We start from the raw sequence: 8,702 nt of genomic DNA, 5'->3' as shown, positions 1-8,702 counted from the left end.
GAAAAGTGATCCAAGGTCCAGGAATGTGAAGCCACCCAGCCCACGCCAACCTGACCACCTTACACAGAAACAACCCAACAGAAGCTGCGACACACGCATAGGGCGATCCAGCACAGTTGAAGGGGACGACACCGACAGCAGCAGTGATGACGATGACCAATCGACCAGGGAACCTTCCCCACACCGTGCAAACCGCTACCACAAGTCAAGAAGAGAAAAGGCCCACATGATCTCGGCAGTCAAGCCAGTCAGTGGCAACCAACCACACAACAACAAATCACATCGCACCTGCATGGTAGCAGTCAGAGATATCCCTGTGAAGATGATGATTGACACCGGCCCCACTGTAAATGTAATGCCAACCACAAAGTTTAACAAGCTCCACCCCAGACCAACCCTGTGGCGCAAACCTGTACAACGATTTGCCTACGGATGTAAGAAACCCCTACCAGTCATAGCATACTTCAAAACCACCATCACCTACAGGGGCAAAAAGCTGCAAAATACGCATCTATGTGTTTGACGCTGGAATCGAGATGCTCCTCAGCTGCCCAACCGCTGAAAAACTACAGCTAATCCTGTTCACTTTTGCTAGCCAAGCACAAGAAGCTGTTCCAAGGCATTGGGTGCTTAAAAGGAAGAACAGTAAAACTCCATATCGACCCTACGGTGGAACCAAGAGCCGCTCAGCACCAACGGGTCCCATTTCACATGAGAACGTCAGTCAAAGATGAACTCAACAAGCTTGAAGACCTCCGAATTATCAAACAAACCACAGGCCACACGCCATGGGTATCCCCCATGGTCGTAACAGTGAAGCCCAAACAGCCAAAAGCTGTACGAATTTCCATTGACATGCACCTGCCCAACGTGGCCATAGGGTGTGAAAGACACATTACCCCGACGGTGGATAAGCTCATCGTCGACCTCACTGCTGCCACCGTATTCAGCAAACTAGTCTTAGGATCAGGGTACCACTAGATCCGTTTGGAGAAAGAGTCAAGGTACATCAGGACCTTCTCGTCACACCTCAGGCTGAGAAGATACCGCTGGCTCAACTTTGGAATCTCCTCTGCAGCGAAGGTATTCCAACATGAAATCAGGAAGGTACTCCAGGAGTCACCAATGTCAGTGACAATATACTAGTCTACGGCAAAACAGACAAAGAACCTAACAAACGACTAGCAGCAATGATCCAGCGATTGGAGGAGTCTAGACGAACCTTCCATGAGGAAAAATGCGAATTTAGGAAGTCAACAGTAAGCTTCTTTGGATACGTATTCAATGAAAAAGGGGTGTCCCCAGACATCACAAATGCCCAATCTCCCACCAATGCAACTGAAGTCCATAGCTTCCTAGGCATGGCAACGTACTGCCGACGATTCATCGCCGACCTAGCCACCATCATCACCCCACTGCGAGAACTCACTAAGACGAAGTCGACGTAGGAATGGAGCGAAGCACAAGAGACGGCATTTCAGAAAATAAAAGACTCTTTGTCCAGCGATGCCACCATGGCCTTCTTTGACACATCACGGAAAACAGAACTGCTTGTCGGTGCTAGTCCAGTTGGCCTCGGAGCAGTACTAACACTGACTGTTTGGGAGGGAACGATAGTCCCTATCGCCTTTGGCAGCAGGGCGCTCACACCAACAGAGAGGAACTATGCCCACATAGAGAAAGAAGATCTTGCCATCATCTGGGGTTGCCAAAAAGTTCACGTATACACCCTGGGCCACCTGGTGAAAGTACTGACAGAGCACAAGCCTCTAGTCCCAATCTTCAAAGAGTTGGCCCCACACCCCCCGGCCAGAATAGAGCACTGGATGCTCCAACTGCAACAGTTCGATCTGGAAGTACAATATCAAGCAGGAGCAGACAACCCCGCAGACTTCATGTCACGGCACCCAAGAACCGCCACCCAAGACCCACCACTGCAATGGAATGCGAAGCAGCAAAAGAAACAGAGGAGCATGTATGCCATATCATCGCATGTGCCAAGCCAAAAGTGATGAGGCCGGATGAAATAGCATCGGAAACAAACAAGGACACCTGCCTCCAAATTACCAAAGACGCCAAACTGACAGGCAAATGGAAAACATTTCTCACGGCCATCAACCATCGAACACCACAAGCACAAGAGCTGATGCAAACACTATTTGTGATCAGCCATGAGCTGTCTGTCTCCCCAGAAGGCCTGGTCCTCAAAGGACACTGCATTGTAGTGCCCTCCAGCCTGCAAGAGAGAGCGCTCCACCTCGCACAGGAAGGGCACCAGGGGATCGTGAAGACGCAGATCTTCTCAAATCGCATGTATGAATGCCACACATACAGCAGAAAATCATGGCCCTGTGGAGACCTGTGCGTCATGCCTAGCCACTCGCCAGCCAAGACCACCAGAGCCCATGGCCTGCCCACCCAGAAGTGAACGCAGATGGGACACAGTGAGTGTGGACTTTTGCACGATTGCCATTGAGTCATAGCTCTTAGTAGCGGTAGACGAATACACACGATGTTACGCTCACCTGGACCCCACAGGGGTGTCGATCGGACCCGGACAGATGCGGTCTCCGTCAACGTGATGCGTAGTGCAGAGATGTCTGTCTGGACTGTCCCGCCTAGTCTTGTCTGCTGTACCCGAAGAAGTATTTTCCTGCAAGTGGAGACAGGGATTAGCCACCTGTGGGTTTTAGTCATGGCCTCCCAACTGTTCTCGCTCCCCCCACTAATCACCTCCGATATCCCCTTAGTAACCTCACCTTATGTTTGTAAAAGATGAGCTCTCCATCCTGCGTGTCTTGCAGGGGGGCGTAGATACCAGTTACTTCACTGGTTTGAAGGCGTTGGGAGAGTTCCGGTAAGCATTGACTCTGAAGTCCCAGGCGGGATTGGTAAGTATCAAGTTCAAAGAGTTCAATGTGCCCGATGTTCACTCTTGTCCCCTTCCTTCCTTAAATTGCAAATGAGTTCGTGAGAAGAAGGTCTCGTAGCTGCTGCTGGCGTTCAGGTAAGAGTCTGTGTTACCCAACGCTGTCCGGTAACTATTGCATGCGTTAACGTGTTGTTTTTCTCCCTCTTTACAGATGCGGCATATGAAGATATGGAGAATAATACCGCCGGTGGTAAATCAGGTAAGTCTATGGTGGTAAGAGGTATTTGTTGATTCCCTTGGCTCACCTTGTTATTCTTGTGCCCCTAGGTGCCGGAGTACGGCGAAGAAATGATGGAGACAGTGCCGGATGGAAAGATGCTGTGAGAACTGGTGAGTATGGCGCCGTGCTGGAGCTGGCGAAGCGACGCGTGCAGGACTAATGTACTTTCCAGGTCGGGAGATGAAATGGATCCGGAATCAGGTGAGGAATTTGAAATAAGTTAGTTTTCTAACCTTGTCCTTTTCTTCCTCTTTATTCTAGGAGCTCCGGATTCGAGGCGGGCGTGGCAGAAGACTGGATGCTGGCTGCAGGCACGCGGGCGTGGCAGAAGACTGGATGCTGGCTGCAGGCACGGTGAGAGTCACGCTGCTGGATGCAGAATAACACGAAGCATGTGCTGCTGTTTGGGCGTGGTTTAAATAGCCTCCATAGCAGTCCCAGGAAAGAAGTTCCCCAGGACCACACCCGAGTAAAAAATAGTCCCTGTAGTAAAATAGTCCCATCCAGGCCTCACGTTGGCTTGGATTTATTTGCAGCATGGTCTGCATGAGGTAAGTAATGTCTATGAGCCTGGCGCCTATGGCACCAGGAGTGATTTTTATTATGAGCCTGGTGCCTACGGCGCCAGGACTGAACCCAGACAGCCCCTAGCTGGGGCTGCTGGGGTTTTTGTAAATGTCTGGATGCCTGCTTCCGGGGGTAGGCATCATGACACACGATGGGCTTGATCCGGATGCCCGGGGGTAGGCATCATGACACACGATACCTGCAGGTCGAACCAGTCAACTCCACCGATGCAGCATCCATCACAACCGCACTAGAGAAAATGTTTGCCGTCTACGGCATACCATTGTTGCTCAAAAGCGACAAAGGCCCACCATTCTGAACCAAAGAATTCCAAAGTTTCATTGACAACATAGGAGTCTGACACCAACGCATCACACCATACTGGCCCAAAGCCAATGGAGACGTCGAGAGATTCATGGCTCCCATCAACAAATGCATGTGAATCGCCAAGGACAAAGGGCAGCCATGACTACCAGAACTGTACCGGTTTCTCTGGTCGTACCGACAGACTCCTCACTCGCCCACGCAAGTGGGACCCGCAGCCCTGATGTATATATCACTCCTGGAGCCCCCCTCAAGCAGACTTAGAATGGATGGAACAGGAGATGAGAATACAACGCAAAAGAAGACCACTCCAGGAGAGCAACATCAAGCCCCCTACAAGTAAGAGAAACAGCACTGATCAGGAACCGAGTGTCCCCCAGGAAGATGGCCCTTCCCTACGAATAACTGCCCTGGACCATCACCCATCGGGACCATGGGCTAGTAACTGCATCCCGAGGATCAGAGACAGTCAAGGAACGTGTCCCATTTCAGGCGGATACCAAGCACCACCTGGCAAGAGACTCAGGAGGAAGGAGCCTCCACAGGAGCAAACCCCTCAACAATGAAACATGCACTATATTCTGGCATTGGAGCCCCTGGCAATTAGCCTGAGGCAAAAATACGGGGAGGTGGGGATTAGCACGACAGGAGGAACACACCTAGTATCACTGTACGCAGACGATATACTCCTCTACTTGCGCTACCTGGAGGAAAATCTACAATATGTGCTGGAGGTGATGGATCGTTATGCCACCCTCTCGGGCATATCGGTGAACCCCGGGAAGTCCAGCTTGCTCCCCTACTTAGCGGGTCAGCTGATGTATGTAGCTAGATGGTTGTCTGCAGATGACTCGGCTGAGGCTAGGCTCCTACGAGGTGATTCAGCCCCATACTTCCTTAGAGAGACAGTGTGGTTTCATAAAAATAAAATGGCGGGGATAGGGAGACTTCTGGTATTGGGCTGGGAAGTCTGCCACAGAGCATGGAGGACTGTGGGCGACCCAGACCCGCACTCTCAACAGGTCTCGCTGGCAGTGCTATGCGGGGAAGACTCTCAACTGTTCGAAGGGGTCCGAAGATATTGGGAACCAGTAGGCCTAGCCACCCTCGGAGATGTATGGCAGGAGGGGGAGGCACTGGAATTTCAGAGGCTGCATTAGGAGACAGGGGTGCATAAAGGCCAATATATTACTTACTCCAGGCTCATCAAACGGGTGAGGGAGAGGTGGCCTGAGACGGTGTTAGTGGAAGAACCTGATGCCACCTTAGAAACGATGTATGATGTCTCGGAGGGTGGGCACGAAATATCTCAGATATATGAGCTCCTGAGTGCAAAGGCAGGGAAGGAGCTGCTGCAATTGAGGCATGACTGGAAGGAGGAGGTGGGAGAACCCATGACAGAGGGACAGTGAGATAGAGTCCAGAGATACCACAAGAAGGTTTCCCGGAATGCTAGACTCCAGCATATACAGCTGTATATCACCCACAGAGCTTACTTGACCCGCGGGAGAATAGCCAGGTTTGGAGGCTTGGCTACGCAGAAATGCCCCAAGTGTGAGGAGGTGGAAGCAGGGCTGCTGCACATGTTCTGGGCTTGCCCTGAGGTGCAGAGATTCTGGGAAGAAATAAAGATGAAAATGGCAGGGGGAGGAGTGGTGCTTGATGTGAGGTCTGCCTGGGCATGCATGCTCGGGTGTTTCCCCAGACCACGTAATTCAAAACACATCAGTAAGATGAAGGACCTAGCCTATATCCTAGCCAAGCGTAGAATAGCTATGTGTTGGAAGGCGACCCGGAGGCCCAGGGTGGAGATATGGTGGGCAGACCTCTTGAAATGGGCAGAAGCAGAAACCACGGTGTGGTATGAAGCTATCACTAGAGGAGGAGAGGAGGAGGTGGGCCCTTTGATAGCCTGAAGACAACTGGTGACCACAATGGCAAACCCTCACCAGGTCAATCCTGAAACGGACGACTCATATGAGCTGACAAATACTGAGAAACCCGAAAAAGCCCAGGCAGATGGCAGGGAGAAGACGGCTCAAGTTTGTGGGGAGGGGGGGATGGAGGATGATATTGTATAAAGTGATGTTTTGATGCGGACTATGAACGTCCGAAAGAGCTGTAATGTTTGGTGTGTTGTTTGTTAAAAATAATAAAAATTGTTTAAAAAAAAAAACAATGAAACATGCACCCCAGGCAGAAGACCGGAGAGAACCCCCGGAGACACCACCGAGAGAGAATGCAGAAGCAGCAGAGACATTGACAAACCCCACCGGGTCAGCAACCCCGAGGAGAGAAGACGGGGGACGGAAACCATTACCCTCCCATAGGCTATGGCGGTTCATTCTGAATGGCATCTATCGATGGGCGAGAGCCAGTGAAAACCCACACCAGAACTGATGAGATGGTGAAGCCTCAAGTTATACCGAGTGAACAGTTAATTGTGAAACATGAGATTGCAGTTATGACTTTTAAGAAAATTTGTTTGTTTTGTTATCTAAATTGGGGAGGGATGTGATGATCACATGACATGTGAGAACGTGGTCGTGGGAGACGACGTGATGTAAGTACTAAATGGGAGACTGAGAGTGACCGGGTGTGTGTCTCGTTACTTCCCCCAACATGCACCTAGGTCGCCGCTCCTAGCCTGCACCCTGTCAGAGCATCACACCAGGGTTCCAACAAGCGCACAGCACAATCTGCTCCGCTGCACATTTGTATTTTGTGGATTTTATTTGGAATGTATTAAGCGCTTTACACCAAAATGCTGTACAAAATCACTCACAGTACAATAAAATGCAAAACATATCAGCAGAAACAGAAACAAGATTTAAGAATGAAGAAGATGATCCTTAAGGGCAGAACGGAATATAGAATAAGAGGTAATCGAGCGACTGGCTTCCCGTCAAACACCGCATAACACATAAAATGCTTACCACGACCCACAAATGCCTCAGTCTAAGCAGTCCCATCTATCTGTCCTCCCGCATTAGCACCAAACCCAATGTGAGGAACCTTCGCTCTTCCTCCGTGATCATTCTCAAATATCCTAAATTTAGGACAGCCAAATTTGGAGGTACCACCCTTGATACTCGGGGTCCCCTTCTTTGGAACACACTTCCAGCTAGGATATGGCAGATCCAAAGCTATACCGTGTTCAAGCGTGCTATAAAGACTCACCTCTTCAACTTGGAATATTCCTCTGACTCTTCTATCCTTCTACAAAAATTAAAATAAATAGAAGATGAGAAGGAAGCGCTTTCCAATGAAGAGGGGCCAACAAAGAAAAATAACAAAAGTGCTCCTGTGCTTGGCAGATGAAAACTCCCCTGCTGCCCTCTTTTTATTTGACCTTTCGCTGCTTTTGATACTGTATATCACTTGAGCCTGCTAGCAAGGCTCCAGCATTCTTTTGGCATTCATAGATCGGCACCATAGTGGGTTTCCTCCTAGCTAGATGGCAGAGCCGCTAGGTCAAATTAAGCCCCTTCGGCTCTAAACCTTTCAGCACCACCTCTGACGCCCCCCAATGCTCTGTCCTCATTCCAATCATTTTCAACTACTACATGAAACCACTTTCCAACATACTGGACCCCTTGAATACACTTTTCCAGTTGTATGTTCATAATACACAAAAGATCTTCAACATCCAAAGCTCGGCCAGCACATCACTAGACATCACTAATTGCCTGATCACCTTCCAAGACAGGACTATTTATCATTGCCTCTGTGCCCTCCCCTTTGCCTGGTCCAGTGCCATGGGTACCAACCGTGCACTGGTCCCCGAAGCAAAAAACGTCAGCTTCTACTTTGACTGTATACACTCCTTCAGCAGGCAGATGCGGGAACTCCTCCAAATCGGCATATGCGTTTCCTGAAATTTCAACAGAAAATCAACATCGCCAGGGCTATGGTCTTCACCAGACTACTGCAACATCCTATAACTGGGCCTCCCAAAGTAACTCACCCACTTCCTTTCATTCGATTATCCCAAAAAGACATCCAGGGTCTTCTTAACACTTAAAATGCGTGACCACATCAAACCAGCCCTTAAGACTCTGCAGTGGCTTCCTCTGGAAAAAAATCCTTGTGCTTTATCCATAAAACATTCCAGACCAAGGCACCTAAGTACTTAGCTGCCGAATTCAAAGACACCACCGCTCACAAAACCTCCAATCGACTAGTACAAAACTATCATCTTGTACTTTCAAGAAAAAACGTCTGGCACAACATTCTAGTAGCATGAGCAGCCCTTGCCTGTGGAATTCTGCTACAGCTGATTTACAGCAAGAAGAGAGATTTGTTAAATTCATAAAAACTTTAAAACGCACCTCTTCATACACGCTTTCCTGCTGGAAGGATGCTTCTGTGCGAACGAGTTGTCACTAGTGACTGTTTCTCTTTGGGGAGAAAGGTCATACTGCACACAAGAGAGACAAATAATGAGATGGTCATTGTGGGGAGTGTGACAGGCCCTGTCAGAAAAGGGGTAGGGAGCCTGATGCCCACTCCTCAATGGTGTAAGTGCAGGCGAGCCCCCTCCCTCTTACCTGTGGCATCGTCCCCACCGCGGGTGAACTAGAGTGGGGGCAGCTGCCCCTTTGGAAGCAGTAGGTGCCAGCAGAAGGGCCAGGGGGAGCTCTGCCACACCTAGGAAAA

This window comes from Ambystoma mexicanum, chromosome 7q (assembly GCF_040938575.1).
Source record: "Ambystoma mexicanum isolate Mex_15411 chromosome 7q, UKY_AmexF1_1, whole genome shotgun sequence".
In the NCBI taxonomy this organism is placed as follows: Eukaryota; Metazoa; Chordata; class Amphibia; order Caudata; family Ambystomatidae; genus Ambystoma; species Ambystoma mexicanum.
The sequence above is the reverse complement of the archived record's forward strand: the minus strand, read 5'-3'. Positions refer to the sequence as shown.